Source organism: Camellia sinensis, chromosome 14 (assembly GCF_055761805.1).
Source record: "Camellia sinensis isolate YWXY chromosome 14, ASM5576180v1, whole genome shotgun sequence".
Lineage (NCBI taxonomy): Eukaryota > Viridiplantae > Streptophyta > Magnoliopsida > Ericales > Theaceae > Camellia > Camellia sinensis.
In genome coordinates this window covers 98,835,698-98,851,950 of record NC_138974.1, presented here as the reverse complement: position 1 = coordinate 98,851,950, position 16,253 = coordinate 98,835,698, and the positions used below count along the sequence as shown (strand labels likewise).

Genomic DNA, 16,253 nt, shown 5'->3' with positions numbered 1-16,253 from the left:
TGGGATGAGATTTCTGATGCCCGCTTTGAGTGTTCTATGTCCACAATAATCAAAAGATTATAACCATCTTGATACACTGACATATTTTGATGGTTGTTCTTCTTGTTGTAGGAGCACGGTTCAAGTTCAGAGTGAGAAGAGCTGATATACTTCCAAAGACAGAATTACATAATAAATGACAAGTGGAATATGTACCAAATTTGGCGCGACATTTCAGGTTGGCCTACTGACCTACAGTTTGTTGTGAAACACCATTCAGTCATGTTTCTCTCTTCTGCTTTCATCTGCATTGTGCCGAGGAACTACCCAAGATGTTTCCAATACAACTGCACAGACTATTCCAGTCTGCTGTGAGTTTTATTTTCATTCACTAATGCCAATTGGCTTTATATGTTGTAAGAAATAGAAAGAGGACAATTGCGAGTATTTTCGGATCTCATAGACTACTTTTCTCAAAATGCTGTCTAACAATAATTTATAGAATTCAAGGGGTTTTGGTTTGGCATAGAACAAGTACTGCTCACGATCGCCTTCTTGTATACAATTTGCCCTCAAAATACATGGTCCTGAAGTTATGTTGAAACAACATTGTTCAGATTGATTTTTTAAGTAGTTGAATCTTTGTCCATGATGACTCAAATTCTCGTTGCCAGAGGCTGCTTTTTCCTTTTAAGATAATGGAGGTTCATGGGCTGCCGAAGATTTATATTTTATTTTATTATTATAATGTATTACATACTAATGAGTCACAATAACAATATATGTCATTATTACAAAGAAAATTGCCACCTAAGATTGATCATAAAGGTTCAAGAGACATCTACCTTTTGAACGCGACAAAGCTAGTAGTGTTGGTGAGATATGCTGGCTAGTAGTAGTTGTATTGTGCCAGGTTGATTCAGCAGCCCTCAAACTGCCAATCTTGAAACTTGGCAGTTGGTTGAAGATGGCAGTTTCGAACCAGCTGGATGGGTGAGTTGGATTTTTTTGGCTTTGTGAATTTGATTCCTTAATTTAAATAAAGAAAAAATCAAAGTGCAAAGCACACCAGTAGTCGCTTTATTAGGAAAAATTTGTCCAAAATCCCTCCCTTGAGCCATTCTTTGTTGAAAGGAACACTAAAACAATTTTTATTGTGTAAAGTCCATTAAGATAGATTTTTCTTTCAAAGACACCAATATTGTACAGGTGCATTTTTATTGACAAATTTACCTTTTTAGTTGAATTCAGTAAACATTTCTGCACAAACAAACATGATCTCTTCTTCTTCTTCTTCTTCTTCTTCTTCTTCTTTTTCTTTCTGATGATCGTCAATATCAATGTCAATGTCATTATCGTTGTTGCTGTCGTTATCATCATTATCAGAACCAGTGGGAGGAGAAGGATCAAGTCGAGCAGTGTCGATGGCCCATTGGACCAGTTTCTGCACTCCATCTTCATCCACTCCATCATCACTTGCAATTGTTCCGTTACTTATTGGGACGCAGTCGAGGATCAGAAGAAAAAGAAAAGGGAAGAAGAGACGTCTTGAGAGCAGCAAATTGAGCAAACAGATCATATTTGCTGTAGTTGATGTTGCTATCGAAGCTGTGACCTTCTTCCCATCATCACTGTGATCGGTTGTTGTTTCATATTCTGTTTTTTTTTTTTTTTGTTACTGTCCTATTTAAGAAGACAGTAAAGTGTTACTTTGATAGTCAGTAAAATGTTATTGTGAAATAGAGTAAAAATATTAATTTTATTAAAAATTAAAATACTAAATTAGTCGCTAAGAATATTTTGATAATAGTAGTATGTGTTAGACTTTTTAAAGAAAACTTTTTATATTTGTTCTTAATGCATTAAAATTTTATTATAAAAGAGTTTTGACCAAATTTTTGACTTTATTTTGGCCATTGTCGTTTGAGTCATTTATAATTTCAATTAGCTCTTGCTTGTTATCTTGGAAGTGAAATGGAGAGGTAAGACTAAAAAGTGATCTGTAGTAGAAGGGATGCGATCAATTCTCTTTAAGTGTTATTCTAACAATTAATCATTAATTTCTGCAAATAAAATTAAAATAATAAATAAATAAATAAAATTCAATTGATTCAATTTTAATTATGAATTTATGATTGTCTCAGGTTGGTTTATAATTTACAATTGTGTCATTTGAGTCATTTATAATTTACAATTGTTGGTGTTTTTTTAAATAAAAAATGAACATATGAGTGACGTGTCATGCTTTTAGGAGTAAAATTGTAAATTTGATTAACTCTATAAACTAACTTCAATTAATTTAGTGACTATTTTCTATCAAAATCCCAAACTGGTGATGTCAATTGGACTAATTGTGAGCATTAAATGGCATAAAGGGACAGAATTTCGGACTATGGGCGCAATTAGAAACCAAAAAAAAAAAAATACAATTGGACTAACTGTGAGCATTAAAATGACATAAAAGGACAAAATTCTGGACTACAGGTGCAATCAGCAACCAAAAAAAAAAAATACTGGCTATTAGGGTAGGCTGGGTGGCCAGTAATTTTCCACACGAATAATCCTTCCTAGCTCAAAAAAAACTTGGCCCGAAAGGGCTCCAATTTTTTTTTTCTTTTTCTTTCCCTCTTATATCGCTGAAATAGAGGGAGGAAGAGAGAGAAGAGGGAAGAAGAGGATGAGAAAAAGAAAGAGAAAGAAAGAGAAGAGAGAGGAAAAGAGAAGAGAGAGAGAACCCATCACCAGCGCCGCTATCACCAACACCCCCATCATCTGTGTGTATACACAGATCTGTGTACCCCTCTCTCTCTCTCTCTGTATCTCTCTCTCTCTCTCTCTTTCTCTCTCTCTATTCTAAGTTATGGAAGAAGAAAAGAAAAAAAAAACAGAGCAAGAACAGATACAGGAAGATGATGATGATGATGATGATGTGTTGTTGTTGATGTTGATGCTCTCTCTCTCTCTCACAACTCAAATTGGTCCCTCTTGAGATGTTTGAGGTGTTTCCCGAGCCTTCTCGTGATTGTTACACGATTTCGGCCCGCCGAGGCCTATTTTCAAGCTTAAGTGTGAAAAAAGTGCCTTTTTCGACCTAGTTTTCAAACCGGAAGTCCCTCGCTAGTTCTGTAAGTTTCCACAACTTACATTGGTTTCTCCCGAGGTGTTGGAGATGTTCCATGGGCCTTCACGGCACTGTTACAAGATTTTTGGCCCCCGATGGCCTATTTTCAAACTTAGGTGTTTAGGAAGTGCATTTTTTGACTTAGTTTTCAAACCGGGAGTCCCATGCAAGTTCCGTAAGTTTCCACAACTCACGTTGGTCCCTCCCTAGGTGTTTGAGGTGTTCCCCGGGCCTTCTCTTGACTGTTACACGATTTTGGCCCCCCGATAGACTATTTTCAAGCTTAAGTGCGAGAAAAGTGCCGTTTCGGACTTAGTTTTCAAACTGGGAGTCACGTGCTAGTTCCGTAAGTTTTCACAACTTACATTGGTCTCTCCCGAGGTGTTTGATGTGTTCCCCGGGCCTTCTCGTGACTGTTATATGATTTTAGCCCTCGACGACTTATTTTCAAGCTTAAGTGTGAAAAAAGTGCATTTTTTGATTTAGTTCCCAAACCGAGGGTCCCGTGCTAGTTCCGTAAGTCTCCACAACTTACCTTGGACCCTCCCAAGGTGTTTGGGGCATCTCCCGGTCCTTCTCGTGATTGGTACACAGTTTTGGCCCCCCGATGTCCTATTTCCAAGCTTAAGTGTGAAAAAGGTGTCTTTTTCCAACTTAGTTTTCAAATCGGAAGTCCCGTGCTAGTTCCGTAAGTTTTCACAACTCACATTGGTCACTCCCGAGGTGTTTGAGGTGTTTCCGGCCCTTCTTGCGACTGTTACATGATTTTGGCCTCCAATGGCGTACTTTCAAGCTTAAGTGTTAGAAAAGTGTATTTTTCACCCTAGTTTTCAAACCGGGAGTCCCGTGCCTGTTTGTTAAGTTTTCACAACTCCAATTGGTCCCTCCTGAGATGTTTGAGGTGTTCCTCGGACCTTCTCGTGATTGTTACATGATTTCGGCCCGCCGAGGCCTATTTTCAAGCTTAAGTGTGAAAAAAGTGCCTTTTTCGTCCTAGTTTTCAAATCGGAAGTCCCGCGCTAGTTTCGTAAGTTTCCACAACTTACATTGGTTTCTCCCGAGGTGTGGAGGTGTTCCATGGGCCTTCTCGGGACTGTTACAGGATTTTTGGCCCCGGATGGCCTATTTTCAAGCTTAGGTGTTTAGGAAGTGTATTTTTTGACTTAGTTTTCAAACCGGGAGTCCCATGCAAGTTCCGCAAGTTTTCACAACTCACGTTGGTCCCTCCATAGGTGTTTGAGGTGTTCCCCGGACCTTTTCTTGACTGTTACACGAGTTTGGCCCCCCGATGGAATATTTTCAAGCTTAAGTGCGAGAAAAGTGTCGTTTCGGACTTAGTTTTCAAACCGGGAGTCTCGTGTTAGTTCTGTAAGTTCTCACAACTTACATTGGTCCCTCCCGAGGTGTTTGATGTGTTCCCCGGGCCTTCTCGTGACTGTTACACGATTTTGGCCCCCAAAGGCTTATTTTCGAGCTTAAATGTGAAAAAAGTGCATTTTTCGATTTAATTCCCAAACCGAGAGTCTCGTGCTAGTTCCGTAAGTCTTCACAACTTACCTTGGACCCCCCCGAGGTGTTTGGGGCATCTCCCGGTCATTCTCGTGACTGTTACACGATTTTGGCCCCCCGATGTCCTATTTCCAAGCCTAAGTGTGAAGAAAGTGTCTTTTTCCAACTTAGTTTTCAAACCGGAAGTCCCGCGCTAGTTCCGTAAGTTTTCACAACTCACGTTGGTCACTCCCAAGATGTTTGAGGTGTTTCCGGCCCTTCTTGCGACTGTCCCTCCTGAGATGTTTAAGGTGTTCCCCGGGCCTTCTTGTGATTGTTACACGATTTCGGCCCGCCGAGGCCTATTTTCAAGCTTAAGTGTGAAAAAGTGTCTTTTTCGACCTAGTTTTCAAACCGGAAGTCCCGTGCCTGTTTCGTAAGTTTCCACAACTTACATTGGTTTCTCCCAAGGTGTTGGAGGTGTTCTACGGGCCTTCTCGGGACTGTTACAGGATTTTTGGGCCCCGATGGCCTATTTTTCAAACTTAGGTGTTTAGGAAGTACATTTTTTGACTTAGTTTTCAAACTGGGAGTCCATGCAGTGGGTTTGTAATACCAGTTAAATTCATCCAGAGAAATTTGCCTATGGCAGAGAAAATTCTTTGTGCATTGTGTTTTGAAGCTTCAAATTCATCTAGAGAAATTTGCCAATAGTAGAGAAAAGTACTGTGTGCATTGTGTTTTTTGAATTTGATAATTGTTTTGTACTAACACAGTGCATTACAGATTGCATGATCATATAGGCACCCTCTTCGGCACGGTACGAGTTAAATTTCTCTGTGAATTTCTGGTAACTTCATACCAGTCAAATTCATCCATAGAAGTTTTCCAATAGAAGATAAATTTACTGTGGGCATTATGTTTGTTGAAATTTGCATTGTGTTTTGTGAGGTCCAATTCATCCAGAGAAATTTGCCAATAGCATTGAAAATTACAGTGTGAATTGTATTTGTTGAAACATACTATGGGTAGTCTGTTTATAATACCCGTCAATTTCATCCAAAGAAATTTTTCACTAGTAGAAAAAATTATCTGAGCATTGTGTTTTGAAGCATCAAATTCATCCAGTGAAATTTGCTAATAGCAGAGAAAATTACTGTGCGCTTTGTGTTTTTTGAATTTGATGATTGTTTTGTACCAAAACAAAGCATTACAGATTATATGATCACATAGGCATCCCCTTGGGAAGATACGAGTTAAATTTCTCTGTGAATTTCTGGTAAAATCATACTAGGGAAATTTCTGCAGACAATTTTCTCTATGTGGATTGTGTTGACAATCACAACAAAAAAAAATATATATATTTAACCATTGATAGGTATGAGATTTACATTAGTCAAAAAAGGATATATACATATATGTCAAGCATCATTATTCCTTCAATGTATGAAAAAATAAATTGAATGGTTAATGCTAATTATATTGTGTACATTGTCTTCCTTGCACTAGTTTCACTATTACATTTTTGGTTCTTCTTCTGGAGGTATTTGAATTGGTTCTGTCCATGACCGGCCAACTTTGGTCACAAATCTCTCTATGATTTCTGCCCTTATCAACCTTATGTCTTGTGTGGACAATTTCGAGCTGATAGGTTCATGCTTGCTATATTGTCTCATTATATAGCACACAAAGAGGCCACAATTCATACTGCATACAAATTATAGGTATAGTTAGTTTTAAGAAACATTCAAATCATATTATCTTATTTATAGATGTTGTATGAAACTTACGAATCACTGTCTTGTTGTGGAGCATTGTTGACATACTCAAAGTTGTAATTTGTGTTTTGTGAGTTTATCAATTCGAAAAAGGGTTGTGATTGTGCCTCTCTTTCAAGGCAAGCTTTCAAAAAATTCTCCACATAATCTTGTTGTGAAAAAATAATTTTTAAGTAACAGAGAAATTTACGGACAAAGCAATGGGATTCTATGAAAAATATCATCACATAAACATTATGATGGGATCAGAGAAATTTGCACTCGATTGTTTTGCATCTTTGACATATTTGTCTTCTGTATCATCCCTCCTTGGCCTTAGTGAGTTGTAGAACCTTCATAAATTGTCTTGTTTGTCGAAGACAAGCAAGATCCAGTGATTTCCATGTGTTGACTTCTTATTACCCCAAATATTTATTGGGAAATAGAGGAATCTGTAGTTCCTCCATGTTGTTTCAATAGGCTTGTCAAATAATGAGACTCGAAAAGTTTGATTTTCCATCATTTTGATAAAATTCTGTGGTCAGAGAAAATCAAAAAATAGTTATGTTATGAGAAAGTTGAAATGGCAGGAATTTAAGAAATATACAGATAGAGAAATTTTAAATGCACACAACTAGCCAGAGAAAATTAGACTAATGACACAACTGGCTTCAAGAAGTATCTTAACAAGAGAAAGTAGTAAGTAAATTCCAGAGAAAATCAAATAAAAGAGTAATAACATACTAAGCTCATGGATGTGAAAAAAAAATGAAGTTGGCTGTTGTCTTTCTCTCATTTGGTCAGTAAAAAGGATCTCTCCATAGCCATCAATGGCCTGAAAAATATAATTTATAATTGTAATATTGGTTTATAAAGGCTGATGGAACATTACAGAGAAATTTTGATGAAAGACTTACATTGTTGGCAATTTCTTTTTGCTTTATTAGGTTTCCAATGTCTTCGAAGGTAATGAGATTCAACTCACTTGTCTAGATTAAAGCCCTACAAGAAGACAAAGAAAGGATTTAATAGTTGTTAATGCTATATAAGTTTGTAAATTATTGTTTGTTATCTTCTATTTTATTTGTTGTACTTACTCAAGTCCAAACACATTTGATATGTGCTACAAGATGTCTTTTACATGATCTTTTATCAATCTTGAAATCGGTAGAGTTTGTGGAAAAACGCAAGATTTTTCTGATGCTTATTGGTTGAGGCAAGACGTACGCATCAGCATCAAGTACTTCTTTGTCTTTCGTGGTTTGCTCAGTTTGCTTTGCAACTTGTTGTTCCACTTGCATTCCAACTATACACAGTGAAAATCAAACAAGCTCCAAAAATCGAATAAGAAAATAGATAGAGAAAATCAAATAAGCAGTAGAAATCAATAGAAATAAGCAGCAGAAACTAATGTGTTTAGAGAAAATTACCATTGACACAAGGACATAACTTTTTGTGGCTCAAGATTTTCACTGACCTTGCGGTTGAACTTGTGTTGGTGTTCGGTATAGTTGTGTTGCTAGTTAGACAGATAGTTTTTGAACTTGTTCATGCAATTTAGCATATTCATTTTCAAGCTCCGAAATTGAATACCTCAATTGTTGGATTGTTTTTGTATCATCTTCTTTTTTAACCTCCAACATTCTTAGTTTCATTTGGATTGTGCTGTCTCTTTCTTGAAGTTCTGAGTTAAGTGATGCCAAGGTTCTTATTGCAATATCCTTTTTTGCAAGTAATTCATTCCAATTTCTCTCTTCTTCTATTTTAGATTTAGAAAGTGCCTTTAGTCTTTGACGTAGATCAGCAATTTGGGCATCCTTTGATTCCTCAGATTCTTGAGGCTGATGCATTGTTGAGCCACAAATGCTATCACGATGTTGGTCCATTGGCTCATTATGTTCTTCTTCATCACTTTCCTCATTGTTTTCTTCATGCTGTTTAGATTGAGTGCCTTCATCTTTTTCTTCACTGTTTTCTTCTTTCTGTTCATTTTCTTCTTTGTCTTTTGCTTCTATCTCTTCACTTTCTTCTTGGCTTCTGCTTCTCCACTACTTGCTTGATCTTCTTGTCCATTGATGGCTTCATGTTCTTCTATGTTGCCTTCTGCTTCTTCATTCCCTCATTCTTCAAATGAATCTTGTAATGTTTCCTTGAATTTGACAATTGTCTTTTTTTATTCTTTCTTCGTCTTTTTACTAAGATAGAACTCCTCTGATGGATTTTTGACTAGCTCCTTGTTATCTATTTGTAATAGGAGACTCTTTTATTAGAGAAATGTTACAAAATTCACTGAGAGAAAAAATTCAAATAAGGAAAATAAAATTCATCTAAATGACACTAATGGGAAACAAACTTCAGAGAAAATTGTATGGGCTAGAGAAAATTACAGACAATGAGTTAATTTTATAAGGCAGAGAAAATTATAAAACAAGCAATATAATTTAGATATCAAAGAAAATCAATCAAGGCATATAAGTTAATGTTTTACTATAATTGTGTCAAACAAATTTGGATTCCAGAGAAAATTCATTAGAAGGGTAGAATGTTGTGTTAATCAAAGATGCAAGGCACATAAGTTATGGGCCAGAGAAAATTACACACAAGGAGAAACAATTTTTTGGGCCAGAGAAAATTATGAAACAACCAACATAATTCAAATATCACAGAAAATCAATCAGGGCATATATGTTAATGTGTTACAATTGTGGTCAGAGAAATTTGGATTGCAGAGAAAATTGATTACCATGGCAGAAATAAACCAATGGTAACCAAAGAAGAAACATAAATTGATAGTCCAGAGAAAATTGATCTCAATCAATCAAGGCACAAGGAGGGAAACAAACCAGTGGTCAGAGAAATTTTGGAATTTTAGTGGTGATAGAAATCTAACCTATCGAGGTGCAAGAGAGTAGACTGGTGTCTTCTGCAGCTGTTTCGTCAAGGTTTGCAGGTTCCACTTGGCACATCTTGGGAAGTCAGTTGTGTTATTATCTTCCAAATCAATGATATTTGCATGTTCACATAGCCAATACTGTGATGAAAATTAAAGTAATTAAATTTTGCTAAACACACAAATTTATAAGTATGATAACTGCAAATTTGAATGGATATTATACTTACCAGCAGTGCAATGACACACCCCATAACTTCTTCTAGAGTTTTGTGCAATGCTATGATAGAGTCAATCAATGTTGATGTGATTACTTCTGGCCAATCATACTGTTTCATTGATTCAAGAGGTTTCCACATACTTTATAAAAAACCACCCTATTGAATTCCCACTTGTTGTAAAAAAATAGGGTGAGACACAAGTACATGTAATAATGATTGCTACATCTTTGAAGTCAGTGAGCCTGGTGTCTTTTTGGAATCTTCTCCTTAGGAATGCAGATTTTGGCGTTTTAGAGTATCTTAATGACATGGCTCCTTTACCTCCTTGCAAACCAAAAATTAAGGTCACGTCATTGGTTGTAAAGGTCAAGTTCTTTTTACCAACTGTGAATGCTTTTGTTTTTTCATTGTAACATTAGATTATTGCAACTACATCATCATCAAATTTCCTAGATTTCCTTAGATCCATCCTTCTAGTGGTTAGAGCTTGGATCAAATACCAGAATGGTTTCTTTTGAAGCTCTACAACTTGGTTTGAATTGAATTTAAGTGTTCGAAAAAAGGAGACAACAGATGAGAGGTTGGATCGGTATTGAATGCTGTAGTGAGCTCTCTTTCTTTAGAGTTTATTTGAAATCAAATATTTGAAATAAAAAAATAAAAATTATATATTTAAAAAAATACAGTGCACATTAAAAACATACAACTCAAAACTCTTTTCAAAATTCATAACCAAACAAAATTTTCTCTTTTCAAAACTCAACTCAAAATTCATAATTAAAAATACAACTCTACACTCAAATCATGATTTTAAAAAATAAAATAAAAAAAATATCTTTTAAAATTTTTCTTTAAATAAAATTTTGAAAAGAGTTTGGTTGTGAGTTTTGAAAAGAATTTTGAATTAAATTGTGATTTGTATGTTTGGTTACACATTTGGAAAAGAATTTTGAATTTTTTTTTATTCGGTAGTGTTATATGTACCAATTAGTGTACTAACTAGTATACCAACACTAGTTATGATATTATTATTGACCCTCCACTCATTAATAACATTACAAATACTAAAAATATCTTAAATTAAATTATATCACATCATCAATTGGTATATTAATTAATACATATAATATTATTCTTATTTATTCACAATTCCAAAAGTAAACCACATGCAACCGAAATCAATACAAAAAATGTCATTTTCTTGTATAATTTTTGTACTCTTTACCGTTGTTAGAAAAAAATCAGTGAGTGTTAATAACTTTTTTCAAAGTCTACGATTAAGTAATTCTGCCTTATTTTATTGGGTTGTAGTCAGCATTAAGTTGCCAGTGAGTACGAACATATGAAAGGCGCCTAATTGTGTATCAGGATCCTCTAGAGTGAGATTCCTGGAAGTGATCCCTGAAGTGAGTGATCCAACGGTTCAAAATAAAACTAGCCAAAACGACGTCGTTTTGCTTAGTAATTAAAAAAAAAAAAAAAAACAACAACAACAACAAATAGAAATCAGCTTTCTAGGTTCGCTTTCACTAGTTCGTGGGAGAGTTTGAGAGAGAGAGAGAAGGGACCAGAGCAAGAGAAGGGACAGAGCTTTGATTTTGAGTTGAGACTCTACTTCATTTTAGAAATCTTTTGATTCAAGTGGATAGTGAGTGGTTCTTATTCTTGATCTACACTAGTGCTTCACAAATCAGCCCTTGATGATGATGATGAACATCCCTTGTTCAAGTCAGCTATGGAAGACCTTCTGTCACCGATTTCCTCCGCCGATCTTCATGTCCTTTGATCGGATCTGCTGATTTTGTTGCTCACTTTGATTTTGATGATGATGATGATGATACAAATCTGAATCAATCTTTGGTGCTTGCACTATGGGGTCTGTAAATATACATATATGCATTTAGAAATACATATCTGAATCAATCTTTTTATGATGATGATGATTAAGATTTGAATCAATTTTATTATCGAATCGATTTAATCTTCTTCGCGGGGTCTGTAAATATATATATATATATATATGCATATAGAAATACATATCTAGATCAATCATTTGATGATGATGATGATGATACAAATCTGAATCAATCTTATTATCAACGAATCAATTTAATCTTTTAAAGCCTCTTTCTCATTTTTTTCACGGGTTTTCTTCAATCTTTTGATGATGATGATACATATCTGAATCAATTTTATTATTGAATCGATTTAATCTTCTTTTTTATTTATTTAGATTTCACAAATCAAAATCCATGATAATGATACAGTTTGAAGCCTCTTTCCCATTCTGTTCACATTTTTTCTTCAATCTTTTGATGATGATGGTGATGATACAGATCTGAAACAATCTTATTATCGAATCGATTTAATCTTCTTTTTTATTTATTTAGATCTCATAAATCAAAATCCATGATGATGATACTGTTTGAAGCTTCTTTCTCATTCTATTCACATTTTTTTTTTCTTCATTATTTTTTTTTATAATTTTTTTCAACAAAAACGATGTCATTTTGACGAGAATTAATATCACCTTTTCATTCCATTAGTGAGACACGTGCCGGATCACTCTAGAATCCTAACGCCCTAATTGTTACTGTTTTGTGTTCTCCCAACCCAACAACGGCTATATTCACCACCGCCCCCGCCCCCGCCCCCGTCCCCGTCCAACGGTACATTTCTCTCACAAAATTGCAACGGTCCTCTTACATCTTTCTATCCTCCTCTCTCCTCATTACGATTAAGCTCACATCCGCATGCAATTCTTCCGTCTCCTCACACTCGAATCCACTTTTTTCCGATTCCGATCAATGTATTTTTCACCCAATTCGATTTAGGGTTTTTCGACCACTCAAATTCCATCCCCAATTATCGAATCATTAGGTTTTAGAGGTTTCGCGGTTGTCTTGATCAGAATCGGAGTTAGTGTTGTGGTTTTGGTTGAATTTCTGTTACGATCGGTGACATGAAGATCGAAGAGTTGGATGAGGTTGAATCTGATGGAAGGAGTTACAATCACAGTGACGACCATGTTTCTGGAAGAATGATTGTTCGGGTCGGTGCGAAGAGAGAGGATCCTGTTCTACCCGACCCTTCTGTACAATGTTTTCCGGAACAAGATTCAAGCTGAGTTTCAGATGGTGGGACCAAATTGATCAGGTTTTGGTTCTAAGTCCCTTCATATATATATGTATGTATATTTGTGGATGTTGTTGTATCTGTTTTTTGTGTTTTCTTTGGTCTTGTGTTTATATCACTGTGATTGTTGCTGTATGTTTTAATTTCTGGAGTTGTTTTTGTTTGATCTGTTTGGTTGCTGGGAAAATGGAGGACTACAAAGAAAAAGAAGGATTTTTTGTGTTGTTTTAATGGGTGGTAGTTTAGTAGCTTTTTGGAATTCTTCTTCTTGATCCATTTGGTTGTTGAGAAAATAGAATTCCTATGTATTTCGGTTACTAGAGAAAATAAAGACCTTGTATGACTGTCACTGTATGTAATAGTATCTGGAGTTGTTTTTCTTTGATTTGTTTGCTGCTGGAAAAAAAAAAAACAAAAACAAAAACAAAACAAAACAAAAAAAATTGAAAAGTGAAGTAGTTCAGTAGAGCTTTAAAATTGTTCTTCATGATTCATTTGGTTGTTGAGAAAATAGAATTCCTTTGCATTTAAGTTACTGGAGAAAATGTAGGAAAAAGATGGGATAATGGGGCCTGTTATTCTTAGAATTCTGATTATCTGAATTGGAGAAAATGAAGAGCTTCGTGAAACTTTGACCAATGCAACTACTTTACATTTCATTTTCTTGGTGTTCTTGGTGCACAGATTTCCTGTGAGCTTAAATTAAAGGGATCATGATTTATTGATTTGAGTTTTTATTTCTATGTTGATTTTTAAACAGTATCTTCTGCTTGGGGCGGTTCCATTCCCTAAGGATGTTCTGCAGTTGAAGCAGCTTGGTGTTGGCGCTGTCATCACCCTTAATGAGCCTTATTGTTGGTTCCAACATCATTGTACCATGTGAGTGATGTCGTCTGCGCTGATTCGGCGGCTGGGGTCACGGCTCGGGTCCAGGGATTTCAAGAACATGTCCATTTTCGCCACAATTGACAAGGTTAGTAATTTTACATACATAATATGTGCTATATATTTAGATATATACATATTAATTGTGCCAAATTTAGTTGTTTGAATTCTCAACTTATATCTGTAGAACTTGATTCTCTTTACTATTCTTGTGTATGTTTTTTTATCACCACAACGAAATAATTGTTGTATTTTGTGTCATATAAATTAAGTTCTACCCTCAAAGTTGTCTTTTATGGAGCTGTGTGTGACTTAATTTGATTATCCATTTTTTCCATTCTGATTTATAAAATCCAGTAAACATTTTGTTGTTGGTAAGCAATATTGATCCTGTGACAACCCTGTTAATCATTGGTTTTGAATGTTATTTAAGTGCTTTGTGTGAATTTGAATGCTTATTATGTGTTTAAAATATGATTTTTAGGTTCATATCTATTAACCGTAGGAATATCTGTTGTGATTTCTGTTATAATTTGAAATTGAAGGCCTTAATGACGTTAGAAACCGAAATTGGCTAGTTTGTTATGAATGGTATAATTTTTAGAGCGTAACGAGAAGTTTGATTAAAATTTGATTCAGATTAAATTAATTAGATTAAATCAATTAAATTAAGCCTTGATTAATTAGTCATAAGCTCTATTTAACTAACTTGATCCCTAATTAAGGCCCTAACATCTATGAGAAATGTTAAAATCGGATTTCACTCTAGGCAAAAGTAGTTCCTTAAGAAATTTGAATTCGAGGTGTCGATGCCCCAAAATACCAAACGCCATCGGTTTGGCACAAAACTTGGCACACATGACCGCCTAAACACGAGAGATTTGTGGGAGAAGACGGGGCTCTAGTCGGGCTCCCGATTTGGGAGTTAGAGCCAGATTTCACTCTAGGCAACCTAGGTGATTAAGAAATTTGAATTCGAGGTTTTGACACCTTAAAATCACCAAACAGGGTTCGATTGGCACGAATCTGGCACACACGACCGCCTAGGAACGAGAGACTTATGGGAGAAGACGGGGCTCGAATCGGGTTCCCGGTTTGGGAGTAAGAGCCAGATTTCGGTCTAGACAATTTGGTCCCTTAAGAAATTTAAATACGAGGTGTTGACGCCCCAAAATCGCCAAACGGCGTCGGTTTGGCACAAAACTTGGCACACACGACTTCCTAAGCACGAGAGACTTGTGGGACTAGACGGGGCTCGAATTGGGTTCTCGGTTTGGGAGTTAGAGCCGGATTTCGGTCTAGGCAAGCTAGTTCCTTAAGAAATTTGAATTCGAGGTGTTGACGCCCCAAAATTACCAAACGGCGTCAGTTTGACACGAAAGTTGACACACAAGACCGCCTAGGCACGAGAGACTTGTGGGAGAAGACGGTACTCCAATCGGGTTCCCGGTTTGGGAGTTAGAGACGGATTTCACTCTAGGCAAGCTACTTCCTTAAGAAACTTAAATTCGAGGTGTTGACGTCCCAAAATCGCCAAAAGGCGTCAGTTTCGCACGAAACTTGGCACACACGACCGCCTAGGCACGTGAAACTTGTGGGAGAAAACGGGGCTCCAATCAGGTTCCCGGTTTGGGAGTTAGAGCTAGATTTCACTATAGGCAAATTAGTTCGTTAATAAATTTGAATTTGAGGTGTTGACGCCCCGAAATCGCCAAAAGGCGTCTGTTTCGCTCGAAACCTGACGCACAAGACTGCCTAAGCACGAGAAATTTGTAGGAGATGACAGGACTCCAACTCGGTTCCCGATTTTGGAGTTCCTTATGAAAATTGAATTCGAGGTGTGGACGCCCCGAAATACCAAACGCCGTCGGTTTGGCACGAAACTTGGCACACATGACCGCCTAAAGACGAGAGACTTGTGGGAGAAGACGGGGCTCCAATCGGGTTCCCGGTTTGGGAGTAAGAGCCAGATTTCGGTCTAGACAATTTGGTCCCTTTAAGATATTTAAATTCGAGGTGTTGACGGCCCAAAATTGCCAAAGAAACTTGGCACACACAACTGCCTAGGCACGAGAGACTTGTGGGAGAAGACGGGGCTCGAATTGGGTTCTCGGTTTGGGAGTTATAGCCGGATTTCGGTCTAGGCAAGCTAGTTCCTTAAGAAATTTGAATTTAAGGTGTTGACGCCCCAAAATTACCAAACGGCGTCGGCTTGACACGAAACTCAACACACACGACCACCTAGGCACGAGAGACTTGTGGGAGAAAACGGTACTCCAATGGGGTTCCCGGTTTGGGAGTTAGAGACAGATTTCACTCTAGGCAAACTAGTTCCTTAAGAAACTTGAATTCGAGGTGTTGACGCCTCGAAATTGCCAAAAGGCGTCTGTTTCGCCCGAAACCTGGCGCACAAGACCGCCTAAGCACGAGAAACTTGTAGGAGATGACAGGACTCCAATTGGGTTCCCGATTTTGGAGTTAGAGCCGGATTTCGCTCTAGGCAAAAGTAGTTCCTTATGAAAATTGAATTCGAGGTGTGGACGCCCCGAAATACCAAACGTCGTCGGTTTGGCACGAAACTTGGCACACATGACCGCCTAAACACAATAGAGTTTTGGGAGAAGACACGGCTCGAATTGGGTTCCCGGTTTGGGAGTTAGAGACGGATTTCACTCTAGGCAAACTAGTTCCTTAAGAAACTTGAATTCGAGGTGTTGACGCCCCGAAATTGTCAAAAGGCGTCTGTTTCGCCCGAAACCTGGCGCACAAGACCGCCT

General features: G+C 36.9%; 1 pseudogene across 1 annotated transcript in view; it reads left to right on the top strand.

Annotated features, from left to right (window-relative positions):
- Positions 1–1,319: 1,319 nt before the first annotated feature.
- LOC145807202 (calcium-transporting ATPase 3, endoplasmic reticulum-type-like) overlaps positions 1,320–16,253 on the top strand; it is a 117,364-nt pseudogene continuing 102,430 nt past the window's right edge. The window contains exons 1-4 of the transcript XR_014350303.1: positions 1,320–1,612; positions 11,190–11,316; positions 12,425–12,550; positions 13,352–13,470. The product of XR_014350303.1 is annotated as a calcium-transporting ATPase 3, endoplasmic reticulum-type-like (transcript). The remainder of the gene's footprint in view (positions 1,613–11,189; positions 11,317–12,424; positions 12,551–13,351; positions 13,471–16,253) is intronic.